The sequence below is a fragment of the Ziziphus jujuba genome, chromosome 4, assembly GCF_031755915.1.
Source record: "Ziziphus jujuba cultivar Dongzao chromosome 4, ASM3175591v1".
In the NCBI taxonomy this organism is placed as follows: Eukaryota; Viridiplantae; Streptophyta; class Magnoliopsida; order Rosales; family Rhamnaceae; genus Ziziphus; species Ziziphus jujuba.
In genome coordinates, this window is record NC_083382.1 from 28,338,994 (window position 1) to 28,357,420 (window position 18,427).

Below are 18,427 nucleotides of genomic sequence, written 5' to 3' on the forward strand. Positions count from 1 at the left end.
TATCGGTATAACCCCTTGCATTTCACTTTTGTTTCAATATAGCACTATTTTTTAAAACTCTTAATAATAAAATTGAAAATTGAGTGACTTACCTTTCATTTAATGAAATTCTTTTATCCATATTTAAAGATAAAGAATATGAAAACAATATGGTCGAATTAATGAGTAAATTTAAAAAAATAATAATAATAATTTCAAATGTATTGAATGCGGATAAGCTTAACTTTTAAAATTGCGTTTGAGACAATTATAGTTATTATATATAATTTATTTTTCCTTTTTTTTTTTTTTTGATAAATTAGGGAGGGAGAGTTTGCATCACTATTTAAAAGATATAGCAATTTTAGAAGAAGGGTGTATATGTGTTTGTTTTCTTGTGTGTGTGTGTGTGTGTGTTTTAAAAAAAATTTTAAGTTCTTGGAAATCAGGGGAAAAAAAAAAAATCTATAGAAGTGAGGAAAAAAAAGTCAAAAGAAGCGTAAATGAGTTAAATACTATTCTCATTAGTAAGAGTTTTAAAGAAAAATGAAATCTAAAAAGGTTGTATTAATATTTTTCATTATAGATATGCAGTATTAAAAAAAATAGCAGGGGTGTTATAGTGATATTCAATTGAAAAGGAAAAATCTTGGAGCAAGTTTAACAAATTTAAATAAAAGTATTGATGGCATTGATTGTTAAATACGAGAACAGATTTAATAACACTGGTGGAATATTAAACAATCTTCAAACCTGTACCATGCATCTATGAATGAGTGAGTCTCATTTTATTCCATAAAATAAGAAAGAAATATTGGAATCCCTGAAGAAAATGAATTAATTTATTTTATCCTTTTTTTTTTTAAATATGAAATTTGAATCACTATATTTGTATTTTAATATTGAAAATGAAATGGTTCATACTTTGGAATTTCCCCCACAAAAAATATATATATATATATATAAATATGGTTTCCAATAGGTGTTAGAATGACTATATGTTATGTGGGCAATGAAAGGATGTACAGTAAACAGAAGTAGAGAGAGGATTTTCAGTTTTCCATTATTTTCCTTATAAATAGATTTAAGCCTTATGATTAATTACACTTTAGTACCTCTTAATTCAAAGTACTGCAATTTAGACCACTAATTTTAAAATTTACCATATTGAACTCTCTATTTTGGTATACATTGATCCAACCATCACTTGAAAATCAACCAATAAATGATTATGTTTAGGATCTTCAACATACCTAAGCAAAGTGTATAACATATAATTCAGTTTGTAAGGTTGCAGGCCATACTCTATAATTCCATTAGGGGCGTTAAAAACCACATTATTAAGTTTATTTAAGGTTTAGTATGCACCCCAAAAAAAAAAAAAAAAAAAAAGGCTCAATGCAATAGATTTTAAAGTCAAAGACCAAAATTACAACATCCTCAAATCAAAAGGTATTGAAATGTAATTAACCCTTGGGTAACAATAAAGATACATTTGGTAATTTTTGCTTTGTAGAAACAATTTCTGCAAAGGACTACATAGAATTTGGTCAAGTCTTTTATGGGATACTTACTAGCAAAAGTAGAAAAGTCAAAAGTCAAAAAGTCTATGATCCTGAAAACAAAAATCCATGATTTTGAATTTTAACATCCTTTAAAAACATTTGCATTTCTACTATCCCATGCGACAAATTACATAACAACAAGAAGTACACAATCACAAAATATATAGATATTCTACCAAGACTAGAATATGCGTCTAGTACTGATGGAAATGTCCAAATGCTATTAACCCAAAATATTGTTCTTTAGGTCTAGTAAGAGTATCTCCTTCCCAGCTTCAATGCAAAGAAAAATTATATTTGCAATATATATATATATATATATATAGATTAACATACACACGCACATGCATGTTCTGAGCATAAAAATTGTATAGAAAACTATATGAAAAGGATATATTATTCATGTTACATATGAAAAGATGGCAATAATAGTGGTCCAAACCTTTTGAAGTTTGGAATGAAATGATATAAAAGAAAAAAAATAACTTTGTTGGTAAGTGGGACTATTAATTTTCTACATTAAGTGAAGGTACGAAACTTGGGAAAATCTTAATGTAAAAGGTGGTCCCTTTAGTACTGTAACACATTTCCTTTCCCTGGAAATCCTGCATCTCCTACACAAAACCTAAATTCATGCTTTGTTGGGGACCATTTTAGCAACAACACCCAATGGCCCTAAAAATATACCTGTTTATACTGCACCTAATATTCTAGCTCTGGTTTAACCATATATGCCTATCCATCGGGACCATTTGAACTACAAACACGAAGACACTGAAAAACAAAAATAATCAAGAGCAAGAAAAAGAGTTTAATTCTGTGAGAAAACAGGGACAAAGTTGTTTCTCAAATCCTTTTTTTGTTTTTTTTCTTAATATTTTTAGTTTTTAAAATCTTGGTGCTTGTGCATAAAGCAGCTTTCTCATTTCCTCTCCAATAGATAAACGCTTGTGTCTTAAATCATACTTATCTTCCAAAGTTAAACATAGGATCCCATCTTATCTTTACGCATAATTTGGGGGATTTTTTTTTTTTTTTTTTCGTCCTTCTTACTAATTGGTAACATCAATTGAGACCCATTGACTTTAATCTCTAACGCATCATGTGCAAGACGTTTTTTGCACCTATTTTAGAATCCAACATACTTTTTTTATATTATTATTATTATCATTATTATTAGTAGACGGGATCAGATGATTTAAATTCAAAATCATTTTAAAAAAAAATAATGTCCTTACCATAAACTTCATTCAATAATAACGTCTTACAATAGTGATTAGTATCTTAATTATTGAAATATATAATGATCAACTAGATTATTATAAAATATCATATTACCTTCTAAATTGTTTCACTGAACATATGAGTAACAATTTTGTTATTTGGACTAATGAATTAATTGCTATTAGGGTATGGTTGGATTTCCAATGAAGATAATTACTTGGGCACTGTTGTTTCGTTCAATCAAAACTATTGTTGGTAGGTTCTCCTTTCATAGACGTCATTGAAATATTGATGATAAACTAACAAAGAAAAAGAAAGAAAGAAAGACAATGAAACCTAGGCTGTCATATTTAACGTTCGGAAGGCCATAATACAAAATTGAATTTATTATGACATTGGAAAGAAACAAATGGGGTATGATTTTTCGTCGGTTTCCATTAAAATCTTGACTAAGAAATATAAGGACCAGCTATGAAAGTTGACAACAACATTTTGGATTTATAGTTGGAGGAATTTGAAAAATTGATGGAAGAATGAAAAAAGAAAGAGAAGACAGAGCCGAATTTTGTAGTTTTCACCGCACGTAATAGATAGAACTTCTTATTCAAGGCTTGTGCCGTTTTACGTATGTAATATCACTGTCATTCTGTAAAAGGAAGATTCCAATGCCAGTGGCGGTCATGAGACGGAGCAAAAAAGCATAGGATCATAAATTCAAATAGAAAGCACGTAGCAAAATGATTGAAAGATTGAAAACACAGCAGGTCTCTGTTCTTCCCTGGCATGCAGTTGGTACGTTATCATTAACAAAAATAAAAATATTTGCTTTTTTTTTTTTTATTTAAATGTCAACTAATGTTCTAACATATTTATCAAGATGATTTGAGATGATTAGGAAAATATTTACATATGAAAATTTAATATAACCTACATATAAATAAATACAAAAATACACTTTTAAAAATACTTCCTAGATTATTTAGCTTATTTTGAAGACACGCTCATGTCAAGATTAAAAATGAAACCTACATGATCCTATTAAAATTTTAAATGCTTACCTTTAAAGGTTTAATTTCTAGTTTTAAGATTATAGTATCCAAAAAAAAAAAAAAATTAAAATTAAAATTAAAAAAGGATAACATATAAAATAAAGTAGATTAATCAATGTCGATCATATTTGCTATTTATATCATCATGTCACCTAGGATAAATCAGGAAATAGTTCTCCAAAAATGTAGTTTTATGCATAACTAAACCAAAAATATAATTATAACTAAATATAAGCTAATAATATAATAGTGCTTAATTACATAATATAAATTTTGATAGACTACTTGGTACCTTTAGCATATAATCATTTATTTATCTTAAATAAATTTATGAACTATTTATTTAACCACAAATTTTAAATTTACAAACTACTTAATCACAAATTTTAGAGATAACAATGTAAAATGATATTAATGATTTTTCTATTGCAACTATATATTAATTTGTGGGTAAAAAAGGAATTGAAACTGAATTAATAATAATATATGTTCTTTTTGAAATATTAATTAAAACAAAACAAAAAAATTTTGAATAATAAAAGTTTTAATTGTGTCTCAATCATAATTTTAAAAAATATTCACGCATTGGTGCAAATACAGTAAAATATTCCATGTAGTAGAATAGAATAAGAATAAGAATTTCAAAACCTAATTGATTTTCTGTTTTTTTTTTTTGAAATAACTAGATAAAAAGTTGATGTGGGTCCAATGATATCCCCAGCTTAGTTTATACGCATAGAGATTAAAAACAATGATGTAAATTGTAAGAGTAATAGAGAACGCTTAAGTGGTCCTTTATTATCGAAAATGATGGGCCAAATCAGGCAAGAAATATAGATCTGTATTAACTATCTAATTATACTAGTCAATATTAATCTTGCTGTCTAAATAATAATTATCCCCACAATTACGGTGGCTTAGCTAGACCAACTTTTAAAAATAAAATAAAATAAAATAATTTACTGCTACTTGTTAGCTAGTGGGCGATGTAATAAATTTGTCTATAATTATATATGGTTCCCATCATATGCTATAAATATATAAAGCAACAAGCATATATGAATTAGAATATCTCCTATGAGTTACTTTATATGGTAACTGATGATCTAGTTTAGACTTTTCCCGTATTACTTATTATTTGTCACTGTATTCAAAACCAAAAGGCAGTCGTTTCCAACCCAATTAGTCTAATAAAAAACAAAAAAAAATATCTAAAAGCTAACACTTTTAACGTGGGCCAAGTCACTCTCATAAAGTGGATTATATCTTAGATATTCTTCACACTTGATCATATATATTAAGTGTGGGAACAGCACCAAAAGCATATATTCAGATGCAATTTTTTTTTCAAAGTTTTTGTCACTTCTTAATCAATTGGTATAATAATGTTTTTCAACAGCTAAAGGTTGTCACTCACCAAAATAAGCTTTTTAGTTTGAAAATTTTCAAGGAGACCTTATTTGTATTGTTTGTTGCATTAACATTTTCCGAAATAAAAGATCAATTATAGAAAAACGTGCACATTATATAGTATTTAATAGATTAGATCACGATAAATATATCAAAGATGTAAGAAAAAACTATGCATCTATATCAAAAATTACTGATGCATAATAATAATAATGATAACAACAACAATAATAATAATAACTATGTTAAGTAAAATCTAGTGGGAAACCAATAATAACAAGGCATTAAAATTTTCGGATGGTTGTGCTATTCACTAAAACTAGTGAAACTTCTAGTTTTATAAGACCAAACAAAAACAAAAACAAAACAGATATGAGAGAATGGACCCTTATGTTTGCCGTATGAGTCTAACTTTGGACTGTCGCTACAAATTCGTACTTTTATTTTCAAAAGCAATATTCATTGAAAAGGAGATAGAACTTATTTGTAATAATGATATTGGTATATGGAATTTCTATATATGACAACGGATAATCATTTAGAAAATATTGAAGAATATCTTTAAAGAGGTTGTCCGAGAATTAGCTGGAAAACGATTCGATTTAAACATTAAACTCATTATAACGATGAAATATGTTCTTGAAATTAGCATCCAATGGTACTAACACTCTTGATTGAGGTTTTTGTTTTTTATTTTTTATTTTTTTATTTTTTATTTATAATATAAAATAAAATAAATTTGGGCCAATTTATCTCCCAAGTCCACCAAAACCTATAAAATCTGGGGTAGAAAAGCAATTGAACATTAAGAAGGCATATTGTATGGAGACTGGGGCAATCTTATTAGGCCTTGAACCTGTGCAATTAACATGGGTCCAAAACTCAGAATTACAGCTCTATACTTTTCTCCGGCCGCAAATGATTAGGTTACAAATATGAAATGTAAACTTAGTTTTCCCCAAAATTTTTTAGGGGAAGCAGTTACATTATAACCTAAATGAAATGGTTCAGCAATTGATGAAAGAATATCTTCTATTTTATGAGAAAAAAAATAATAATAATAATGAACAACTTGAATGGTTCATACATCCACTTTTTTTAATCTAAATAAACAAAGTTAATGGTGACAAAGCAAAGATAATATGGTCTTAGCACAGCATACTTAGAGTTACCTAATTCCCAAAATTTAATTAGGAATCCTCTGGTCATCTAATTGACACACACATACAGTTACTAGACATGAAACTTTTTCAGACACGTTAAATGATTTTCTTAAATGAATGCAAGTATTTCACAAAATTGCAGTTTTGCAAGGAAATTAAATATGCAAAGTAAGTTCCCAAAACTAAATGGAATAGGATAACTCTAATTCACATTTGTCACCTAAATACATTCTCACGCCACCACATTATGAATTAGCAATTTCAATTCGTCAGCAATTCATTTTCTTATTTCCATTTACACTTAAAATTGTGTACAATAAACGCCTTAAGGAGTACCTTTCACAAAGTTAATGCTTATACCTATCCTTTTCTGCCAAAATTTGCAACTTAATAAGATGGCTACCTTTTTTACTGGGTTTACATTTTTTTAATTAAAAAAAAATTTTCAAACCCAGCAAGACAACTAGACAGCCTGCATATCAAGACAGAATTTCTGTTTTAGAATATTAAGAAATCTTGCTACCAGCTTACCTACAAAGCAGCCTTAAATGTCTTAGCTTTTCTTTTCGGTAAATGCCTTAAATGTCTTAGCTAGACATTTAACCTTCTCCTTGATTTATAACCACTTTTAACATATTCACATGGAAACATAGATTTTGAAAGTTAATCCTGAAAATACCAAAGCGATTTCAATTATTTGTACTAGACACAACATAAGGAATAAATAAATAAATAAAAGCAGAAGATGTGGAAGAATAAGGAATTTTATAAAAATGTTGAACAAACACAAAAATTATTTGAGCAAAAACAATAGCAAAGTGATGCAATATAGGATCAGTGTCGTTATGTTACAGCATTAGATCACCATACAACATACATAGATTTAGTTGCAAGCTAAAGGAGATTGAGTCATAAATAGGCCAACATGAGTGTTAGCATGATACTTAAACAAAAAGGCAATAAACACAAAGTTAACCAATTAGTTAAATATGATGAAATTATTATAGGTAGTTTACGTGTTAAAGCAACAATGCTATGATGAGCATTGAAGCCATAATAGAAAAATTTATATATATATATATATATATGTATATATATAGTCATGCTCACATTAGATAGTTTTAATATAGGATCAAATTAAAAATTAAGACTTAAATTTCAAAAATAGTCAAATATAGATTTAGTAACAAACTAAAATCCAATTTAGAAAAAACAAACTTTGTCAAACCATTGATTAGTAAATATAATTTTAAATCTAAATCTCTGATGCAATTCAAAATTAATAAAGAAAATATTAATACTAAGAAAATGATTTGAACTTGATTGATATATATATATATATATGTAAGATGCGTTGAACTGAAGATAATGTAAATATATACAAAAAGAAATACAAGATTAGTTAGATAGTTGCATTAACACCTAACAATTATTGAAAAACAAGTTAAGTATCAACAAAACCTAAGGCATGATATTAAACAAGTATATCTTATTAACTTGAGAATTAAGGAAAAGAACCTTAAGAATGTACAATTATGATACTATTTTAAAGAAGTTGACTTATATATATATATATATATATATATATTTGACATAACTTTACATGTTCTGTAAAATAATAACTTTACATGTTCTGTAAAATAAATTAACAGGTATAAACAAAACCCATATAATATATAATCAATAGAATCAAACTAAAAATTACCAAAAATTTATTATATTTAAAAACTCTAAAATCTACCATTTAAATTTAAATTTAAAAAATCCATCAAAATTAACAATTAAAATTAGAGCAAATCCATCTAATATAATACTTTAAGTATACATATAGATAAAAAAATTCTATGATATGAATATCTATATTTTATTAAAATGCGGATATCATGTATTATAGTTTACAAGATATGCATAATTTCTTCATAATAACGGTGTGGTAAAAGTTAATGGTTTAAATTTGGTTAGCAACATTATCTTAGTTGTTCATGAGACTAAAAAGGTTCAGTGTGATTACCTGTTTTGTGAAGTAAAACATAGCAAGAAAGTAAAAGTGCTTACAGAGCTAAAGGTAATTAAATTCGTACTGTACATCAAGTAAAACCCAACATAAATAAAGTTTTAAAACTTAGATAAAAGAAGGAGCCGTTGTTGAAACATAATTTTCCTTAGTGGAAGCAAAAGATAGTTGTCTAAAGTTCAATTATCGTTAATTGATGGATTGATATTTCCCAGATTATCAACTAACATAGAGTTAAGCCAAGTACTAGGTTACAAAACCAAGTCAAGAAAAACTGTAAAAAGGTTTAACCACGCCTGCGTTGACACGTAGCACTAGCAAGTACATAAAAAAAAAAAAAAAAAAAAAAAAAAAAAAAAAAAGAATTCCAAAAACTTGTTTTCTCAACACAAAAACAGTACGGATCTCTGTTAAACCCGTTGAAAGAGTGCATCACATCAGGACTTTCCACTTTTGATTTACTCAAATTCAGAGCCCAAATTAACCCAACTAGATGGAAACCAAAAAAAAAACAATGCTTACTAGCTAGCTATCATGTACCAGAAATATAAAAAACAAAACACAATTTAAGAAAATATATACATACATATTAAAATATGAAAAAGAAGATAGACTCGTTGCAACAAAGAGTATTAAAGCTATAACAGAGAGAAACCCAGATCAAAAAATATATAAAACAATAATCCATAATATATATATATATATATATATATAGACTTCAAAATCTTAAATGTGGCATAGCCCTGATCAGATCTCCGAATTATGAGCTCTTTTTTATTTAAAAAAAAAAAAATCACTTCAACCATTTAAAAAACTTACCTGCTTCTCCTGCAAAGCATGCCCATCAGATTCTATTATACTTCAGTCTTCTTCGTTCCCGTTCTCTCTCTCTTTTTTTTTTTTTCTTTTTTTTTTTTTGGCTAAAAAAAATTCCAAGAAACAAAAAGCGAAAGAAAAATAAAATTAACAGGAGTACAAGGGAAACACCATAAACTCTAATTCCTTAAAAAATAATAATAATAATAATAGATAAAATTAAAAAGAAAAAAAAATGTGCTGGTGGAAAACAGAAGGGTATAAATAGGAAGAGAGGAGGAGCAAAAAAAAGAACATAAATTTAAGGAGGGTGGAGTTGAGCAAATAACACTTTGGCTAGTTTACTCTTCTCTCTTATCTTTCTTTTGCTTGTTCGTACACATCGTCCCCCAATCAACCGACTGCTCCACCGTACCATCCCGTGTTCTCTTCCGTACATTACTTTACACCCTGTCCCACACTTTTCACCGCCCTTTTTCTCTCTTCCCTTGCTTGCTTTGCTAACCCCACCACACCAACCTCTCCTTTCTTCCGTCTTTTCTTTCTTTTTCCTTTTTTTTTTTTTTTTAATAAAAAAATTATTTTGTTTTTTTGTTTTTTTTGTTTTTTATGCGCTTATTGTGAGTTATAACTCACTAAAGTGTTAAATGTTTATTACTTGAATAGATTTTTCGTCTTTTGTAGTAGAATTAGTTAATTAGCTTCATTCTTAGACTTATAAATTCTTTTGGTATAGTCAATTTGGTTCGATTTGGACAATTTTAAATCTTTAACCAAACCAACTCAACTATACACATGTACAAGTATTTAAAATTTTTATTATAATTAATTGGTATTTTTAAAACTTTAAATAGTTTATTTAAGTTATTAATAATATTAAACTCAAAATATTAAATATAATACTATTCATAACAAATTAAAAAATTTAAGAAAATAATAACAAGAAAAAGAAATAGTATTAGGCCAATAGAACAAACCGACCAATTAGGTTGTAAAAAAATGCAAAAAATTAACCAAAATGATCCAACCCCCACCCCTACTCCATTTAATAGCACCGGAGCTTCAATCACTAACCATTAAATGGGGGAGCGCCACTTTTTTATTTTTTCTTTTTTATAATTTTTACATGAATAACAAGATAATTTTAAGCCTGCTCGTATAAGTACAAAAGAAAAATACTATTACTTATAAATCAAAACTCACTGTATAATATTTTACCGAACTGAGAGAGTAAGTACCATTCCAAATTTTAATACCTGGCACTAAATGACAACTTGGTCAGCTCATAACCCAAAATAAGTTCGTTGCTAATATTGAAGCCCAATTAAATTATCGACCATTGCAATTCTTTTACCGCGACCTATTAATCACCATTATTTCTCATTCACGGCTCTTAATTATGTTTTGATTATGTCACTTCTATATTTTCTTTTTTTTAACATTATAAATAATTCATACCTCTTTATGTCCCTATAACTTGAATTCATACATTTATTGATATAGATATGGATACTCAACTACCGAAGCTATCAACTTCATCACTTTTACAATTTTTTTTTTTGATAGGATTACAATATATTCTAAATTAAAGGGGTAGAAGAGATTTCATACGAATCTAAATTAAAATGGAGTACCACTTATTTTTGCCACAAGTCTTCATTGGGTTACTTCACCGAAAATTGAAACACATCATAAAAATAATCACAATTAACAGAATTTATAAATCTCTAATTAGATATCGTTTTTTTTTTTTTTTTCTCCCTTTCTAGCTAGGTTGGCCAAGTCATTTTCAAAGTTATAAGTGGACTGTATCATAACTGAAAATACCAACTTGACCTAGACATAGAAGATAAAATGGATGATTAGTCATACTTAACTAGAAATGTAATCACAAATTAATAATTTCTCTTTACGCTCTTTATGTCCAAATGTTGCATAAAGAGGGAAAAAAAAAAAAAGAAAAAGAAAAAAGAATGAATTTGAATGGTAAAAAGTTGTGTGATTGAGTAAAACAGTGAAAAATACCAGTTTACTAAGAGAATATAAGCATCAACAACAAAAAGACAGAGAAGGACCACAGTTACATTTGCCACAAGTGCACTGTCCAACACAATCGTACTTTTATATTCAAAATCAATATTTATTGAAAAGCTTATGATATTTATTGTCATAATGATTTTCGAATATTCAATATGCAATTTGCTTTCTCTATATATGTGTCATCAACTAGCAAAATTCCGTACGGATATTTTTTGTTTTTTTTGGTGAATGTACGTAGAATTATTTGAATAACAAATTCAAAGAAATATCTTGTTCTTTTTCTTTTTCTTTGTCTTTTTTCTTTTGTCTTTAAGTAAATTCATAAAAAGAAGCATCCAATGGTACTAAGTCTTTCGTTTTATGTGTGGACAAATAGAGCTCTAGAATTTGGCTTACAGTTTATACGTCCACCAAAACCAATTGGCATAATGAAGCATCTATAAATCTGGGGGATAATAATGATCCCAAAAAAATATCTGGACTGGAAATGCAATTGATCACTAGACATAACATACTTTTCAGCCCTCTAGTTTAAACCCAATTTCAATTTAGTAACCAAGTTTCAAATTTTTAAATTGAATGCCTCAACCTTCTATTTGGTTTTAATTTAGGCCTCCATTCTTATTTTTTTAAATTGACATCCTTAATTTTAGTTTCATATTAATTTGGAAATTGCATATTAAACCTTTATGATGATGAATTTTATTTAATCCTTAATAATTTAAATTAACAGTATTTTAGCTTTTTAATATAAGAAATTTATTTTGAATAAAATTTTCATTGGGTTTTATCTATATTATTGGGAAAAATTAATATAGAAAATCTAATTAACAAAAAAAAAAAAGAAAAAAAGAAAATGGAGCCTAAATTGAAATCAAAATGAAAATAGACATACTCAAATTGAAAATTTTGAAATTTGAGGTATTCAATCGAAATTAAGGATAAATTAGAGGGCCCAAATGTATAGATAACCCTTTTTTTTTTTTTTTTTAACTTTGTTTTTTCACATAAGTGGTAATTATTTGTGGAAAGAAAACACCTGTGACAGAGACACAGGCATAAACCGGCAACTATAAGATGTTAGAACAAATGAGTTTCAATGACAAAAATCTAATATATGGTGGGGCAATCCAATCTGGGCTAAGACATATGCAATTTTAACCGGTCCAAAAACTCAAATCAACACTCATATGCAATGCAAACCATGTGATCCAACTTAGGTGTATGTAAAATTGCAGAAATGTTTGAAACTGCATTTTCATTTTTGTAGTGGCAAATAATGTAACAAAATATAACATATGCAGAGTTAATATATGTTTCCAAAGGATTTTTAAGGAAGCAATTTCTTAAACCACAATGCCCCAAATGTGACAACAGAATACCTTTATTAATTTCATCTGGGAAGCAGATAATGGAACTTCTCAAATGACTCAGACATCCATCTTTTAAACTAATTGATCAGAAAGTTAATATATGTTAACAACACAAACAATAAAGTGTTAGCATATATGGCATACTTAGATACAACTTGGTTAAATTTGTTTACTTAATTCCCAAAATTTAGTTACCATCATATTCACCCAAAAAAAATAAAATTAAATAAATTAACCACCGTCGTTCAGTGACCTAATTTACTCTGGTCTTTATCATCTGAAACCCAGTTCCTAGCAATGCAAATTCTTTATACACTCATTGTATCTACATATATATAGAATAATGATTCTTAAATAAATGCAAGTAAGCTTATCTCAAGATTACTGTTTGTATAGAAAATTCTATGCCACTAAAGTTTCTAAACCAAATTGGAACAGCATAAAAGTTCAATATATTCTCAATAAATCCAAAAGTCCCCCAGTTCCCTCAAAAAAGAAACATATATAAGAGAGAGTCTAACATACATTTGTCAACTAAATACATTTGATGGATATCTCAGGTCACATATTCATGCATGAACAAGTTCGATTGGTCAGCATAACAAACATCAACATCTTAAGTAGAATTCTATATCACCTTGGATTTTACACTTCAAATTAAGTGCTATTTATATATATATATATACACACATATATCCTAGAGAGTATCTTTGGTAAAATTAATGCCTATTTAATCCTGAAATTTTGCAACTTAATCATAATTGTGTGATTGACTAACATACCATAGTATAGAAAAGATGCTAAACCACTGCAAAGCAGCTCAGCAGCCCTACTAGCAAAATTTTGTTGAAACATGCATGTAAGAAATGGCACCACAAAATTGAGTTCAGCTTTCTTAATTTGCTGCAAGTTTAGGACATCCAAAAATTACCCGCTTCCCTTAAATGTCTCTAATTAGCTGGATACTAAATCATTTCATTTGCATAAGCTTTTCTTAATCTATAATCACTAACCTATTCACATGGAACTATATATTTCAATAGTTACCCCTGAAAGTATAAAAGCAATTTATGCTTGTTAATTGATACAACTATGTCCATTTGTATCACTAGAAAAATAAAATAAAATAAAAACGAAAATATATAGTCTTTATGAATTTTGAATAGATACAAATTATTTGCATGTAGAGTTTGAAATTATAAACTATCTTATATATTATAATAAAAAGGCATAGAGACGTAATAAGTGCTATGATGACACTTTAACAAAAAATTAAAAACAAAAAGTCTAACTTGGAAATTAGGTTGCACCCTTTAAAAATATGTCTTCATAATTGGGAGATCGGTCCCAGTAAATCAAAACTATATGTATGTACGTATGTTTGCAACACGTATTTATTAAATATAATTTGTTTATATATAAGCAGAAATACGAGATTAGTTAGATTATAGCATTAAAACATAAAAACTAACCGTTACACAAGGCATTTATTAACAATGAGTATGACATGTAAATCTTATTAACTTGACAAATTGAGGAAGACAATCATGATATTGATTAAGTGATTATGATACCATAACTAAATAAAAAGGCTTATGCATGTTTAACACAATTTGAACAGCATTAGCAAATTGATGAATTGATAGTTCCAAATACAACCAATAAATTGATCTTATAGTAAATATATGCTACAAAATGCTTCCCAGTATATTATAGTTAAATCTAGCAACAAAAACAGCATAATGTACATGCTCAAGTGAACATTGCATATCCATGCTTAAGTGAACATTACTTAAAAAGATCAACAAGGTATGCAGTTATAGTGCTGGAAAGGTTTTAGTTGGAACTCAGTTAGCAATATATTAGCTGTTCATGAGGTATTAAAAAGTGATCAAAAATGAGTATGCGAATGTGAAAATAGGGACCCAAAAAATAAAAAAACGAAACAAACCAAAAACAAAAGTTGGGAAGCCTTAACGAGCTGAAATGATTCAATAGCAAAAAGCAAAATTAAGCAAGTACTAGCCGGTGAAATCCAGCTTCACTAGAGTTTAACAAGTACATATATAATAAATGGCAGCAGGCAAAGCAAAATTAAAACAAAATTAAGTTTTGGTTCATAATTTTATTGTTTGTTGAAACAAAATTGCTCTTAGTGGAACCAAAGATACTTGTTTTTTTAGTACCCAAAAAAAAAAAAAATTACTTGTTTTGACATCGTCAACTAATACCACAAAAATTAAAAATTAAAAAAATAAAAAAATTCTTTTTTCCCAACACCATTGATATACTAGGTTACAACAACCAAGTACGAAAACGGGAAAAAATTAAAAAAATAACGCTTGCATTGACACGTCGCACTAATATCTAGCACATAAAAAGGCACACCATTAAATATTGTTAATGTTTTTCTTTCAAGTATGTCCTTCTTCTTTTTTTTATTTATTGATAAATAAAAATAGTCCTTTTTTTGGTGGATAATCAATAAATATGGTCCTTGTTAACACGTTTAAAGAGTGCATATCACATCCGGACTACTCACTGATCACGAGTCTGCTCTCTGCAATTTCTTTTTAGAAATAACCAGCGGTCAATCCCACAAGATAAAATGATCTTAGAGGCATTACTGGTTGCCCACATATTCATATGTAAATAAATTTGGTCTAATTGTAAAATTACTACAAATACATTTTTAAGCAAGCAGATTCATGATTGTAATAGATGAAACTTTCCTCTTTCTTAGTTATAATGAGTTTGATATTGCCAAAAGCAAAAAAAAAAAACAATAATAATAATAAAATAAAATAAATTACTAGTTGCTAGCATGCTTCTAATTACCAAATTAAAAATTAAAAAATTAAAAAGAGTTAGCATGCTTCTGAACAAAATAATATAATTGAATTTATATATAAACATATATATATATATATATATATATTTTTATATAAATAATGGTGGCTCAAGAGAAGAGAGATGAAACATACCCAAAGAGATAGATACTTTTGACAGATCTAATAAATTGGATGATTCATCTAACTTCAACAAAGACCAGGAAAGCTGCAACAGCAGAAACCCAGATTAATATATATACATATATCTATATATATATATATATATAACAAGATATATAAAAACTTCACATATACAGAAAGATAAGAAATTGAAAAATAGCAAAAAGTTTAAACCTTGAATCGATGGAGAAGACAACGTACCAAAGAAACCCCTGAATGTAGCTTATATAGCGGTGAGATCTCTTTTGATGAACTTTTTTTTTTCTCTTTTAAGAAAAAAAAAAAAAAAAAAAAAACTGCGAATCTTGCTCTCCGTACGATTCAACTGTACTCAAAGTCTTATTGTTCTTCATCCCATTACCTCTTTTTCTCTTTCTCTTTTTATCAAAAAGAAATCCATGAAAGAGAAATAGAAAGAAGAAAAGACAACGAAAAACACCCACAAAAGTCACAAACCCTAAATTTTCTTTATTATTATTTTATCATATCAAAAGAATAAATAAACAAATAAGTAAAACGAGACAGACCCCCCAAAAAAAAAATTAAAAAAATTAAAAAAAAAAGTTTAGAAGAATAAAATGGTGAACTCTTCTGCTATATATGTATGGAGGATATTAGTGTAAAAACAGATAGAAAAAAGGAGGATTGTATATTTTCAAATATAGAAGAAAGGAAAGGACGGAAAAATCTGAGACTGAGATAGGGAAAATGGTGGTTTTGCAGAAACCAGGGGTCGAATTTTCAAAGATACGTTGTCGAGCTGTGATTGGAGGAAGTACATATTGCTAATTTACTGTTCTGGACGAGGACGACTAGACTTGACTTGCTACATTGGCCCATTGCTTCTCTACCAATCAACTTTCATTTCGTACGTTGCTCGCTTATGCTCTATCCGGGGCGGCGGCCTCCTCCTCCTCCTCCTCCTCCTCCTCCTCCTCCTCCTCTGCCTCAACTTTTCACTTTCAGTCCCACTTGGTCTATTGCTCTAATTAAGCGTCTCCAAATGCAATGCCGATGCTAGCTTTTCCAATAGCCAATGTCAACCTTAATCCAAATTTATATGTATATATTATTGTTAAATTATAAATTTTATTAAATTGTAATGGGGTTCACCTTTTTTAGCAACCAAAAGCAAAAATACAATATTTAATCTAAAATGTGGTTATAAATCCGTATATTTTTATTGTTGTGAGACCCATTGTCAAAATGTAGTGATGAGAATAAAATGCTAATTAATTAACAACTGTAATATCCAATTGGCATGTCATTGGAGTTGGAGATGTTCATGTTTGTTTAATATAGCATAAAGTTCATTGAAATTTAACCTTTTACTTGAATTGATTACTAGTAATTGCTTAGAATAATTAATTTTCTTTAAGTAAAAGTAGGGCAAAGACAATACCTTAACATCCCTCTTCCTCCACAATAGATATGTATAGTAATATATTTTAGTGGGTAACGCTGGATTTTATATCGTCCACACCTAATTCATAAGATATTTCACCTTGGATTGTGTGTCATCGGGCATTAGTCTAGCGGCGTAAGCTGTTCTATAAAGCATAATTATATATATATTGATTATTTCAAATAAAATTTACTAAAATCCATACATTTTTAATAAAATTTTAGGACAAGTTTGATATACAAAGTAGATATATATAGGAAAATAATAATTATTTTATAGGATTAACTTTTCCATTTAGTGTATATTAATGTGAAGAACATTTATTCCATAAAAATTCTTTTATTTTAAGAAAAAATTATTTTAAAAAAGACGTATAATTGATATTCCTATAATTCAAAAATAAATATCTTTATCATATTTAAAATATATTTAAGACTATCATATACTAAAAATACATACTTAACTATGAATTTTGACTTTTAATTAGTTTTTACCAAATTTGGTAGTTTTGAAAAGAAATATATATATATATATATAGCTAAATATTGAATGTGATGCCATATAATAACCAAATATGTCAATAAAAACAATTATTTCATTTTTTTTTTAATTCTTAGGAATAGATGTATATATACTTTATTAAAAATAACTATATTTAATCTAATGTAATATAATAACCAACATATTAATAAAACTAATTATTTCATTTCTTTTTTATTTTTTTAATTCCTACGAATAGATTTATTTATATTTTATCAAAAGTAATTATTCTTTATATCAAACATGATCTTGATTAATTTTCCTCTTTTTTTGGGTTCCAATGGGCCAAGGAACATCATGAGGATTCAAACCTCGAGAGCTCTACCGATTCTTCAGCAGCAATTGGGCTTTTTAGTGAGATATTGAACAACACAACACGAAAAGTTGGGATACTAAGTGGATGGATGGCCCAATCAACCACCAACTTTATTTCATTAAGCAACTGCTAGATTGGCCTGCCAACTTTCTACACCACAAATTATGGGCCTCTTATGAGATATCGTTTATAAGGCTATTGTGGATAGGTGGGGATCTTATCCGTATTTCAGGATTCAAATCCCACACCCCAATTTATATATATATATATAGATATTTAATATACAAACCCAAAAAAAAAAATTTAATAAATAAAATAAAAAATAAAAAATGGTGATCTTATTTTCCTTCTCCGTTTCCTTTCCCAGCTTGTACGACCTTAACACAAAAGAAGCAAAAAGGTATATTTTTTCTCTTAACACTATGAATCTTAAATGATTGGCCAAATTTGGAACCAAATAAGTGAAATTTTAAGAGTTTGGTCTTCTCTATATCAATCTCAAACTCGTAGGATTTCAACAAT

General features: G+C 27.9%; 1 long non-coding RNA gene across 6 annotated transcripts; it reads right to left on the bottom strand.

Moving 5' to 3' along the window:
* Window positions 1-3,048: 3,048 nt before the first annotated feature.
* Window positions 3,049-16,563, bottom strand: LOC107406565 (uncharacterized). Of its 6 annotated transcripts, XR_009638603.1 has the most exons (5): window positions 15,846-16,563; window positions 15,618-15,690; window positions 9,224-15,202; window positions 6,922-7,059; window positions 3,049-3,546 (listed from the first exon to the last, which is right to left on the bottom strand). It is a non-coding gene; the product is annotated as an uncharacterized LOC107406565 (long non-coding RNA). The 6 variants fall into 6 exon arrangements; XR_009638600.1 differs by lacking the exon at window positions 3,049-3,546 and having other exon boundaries at window positions 6,275-7,059; XR_009638601.1 differs by lacking the exon at window positions 3,049-3,546 and having other exon boundaries at window positions 6,275-7,059; window positions 15,819-16,563.
* Between the last annotated feature and the right edge of the window lie 1,864 nt (window positions 16,564-18,427).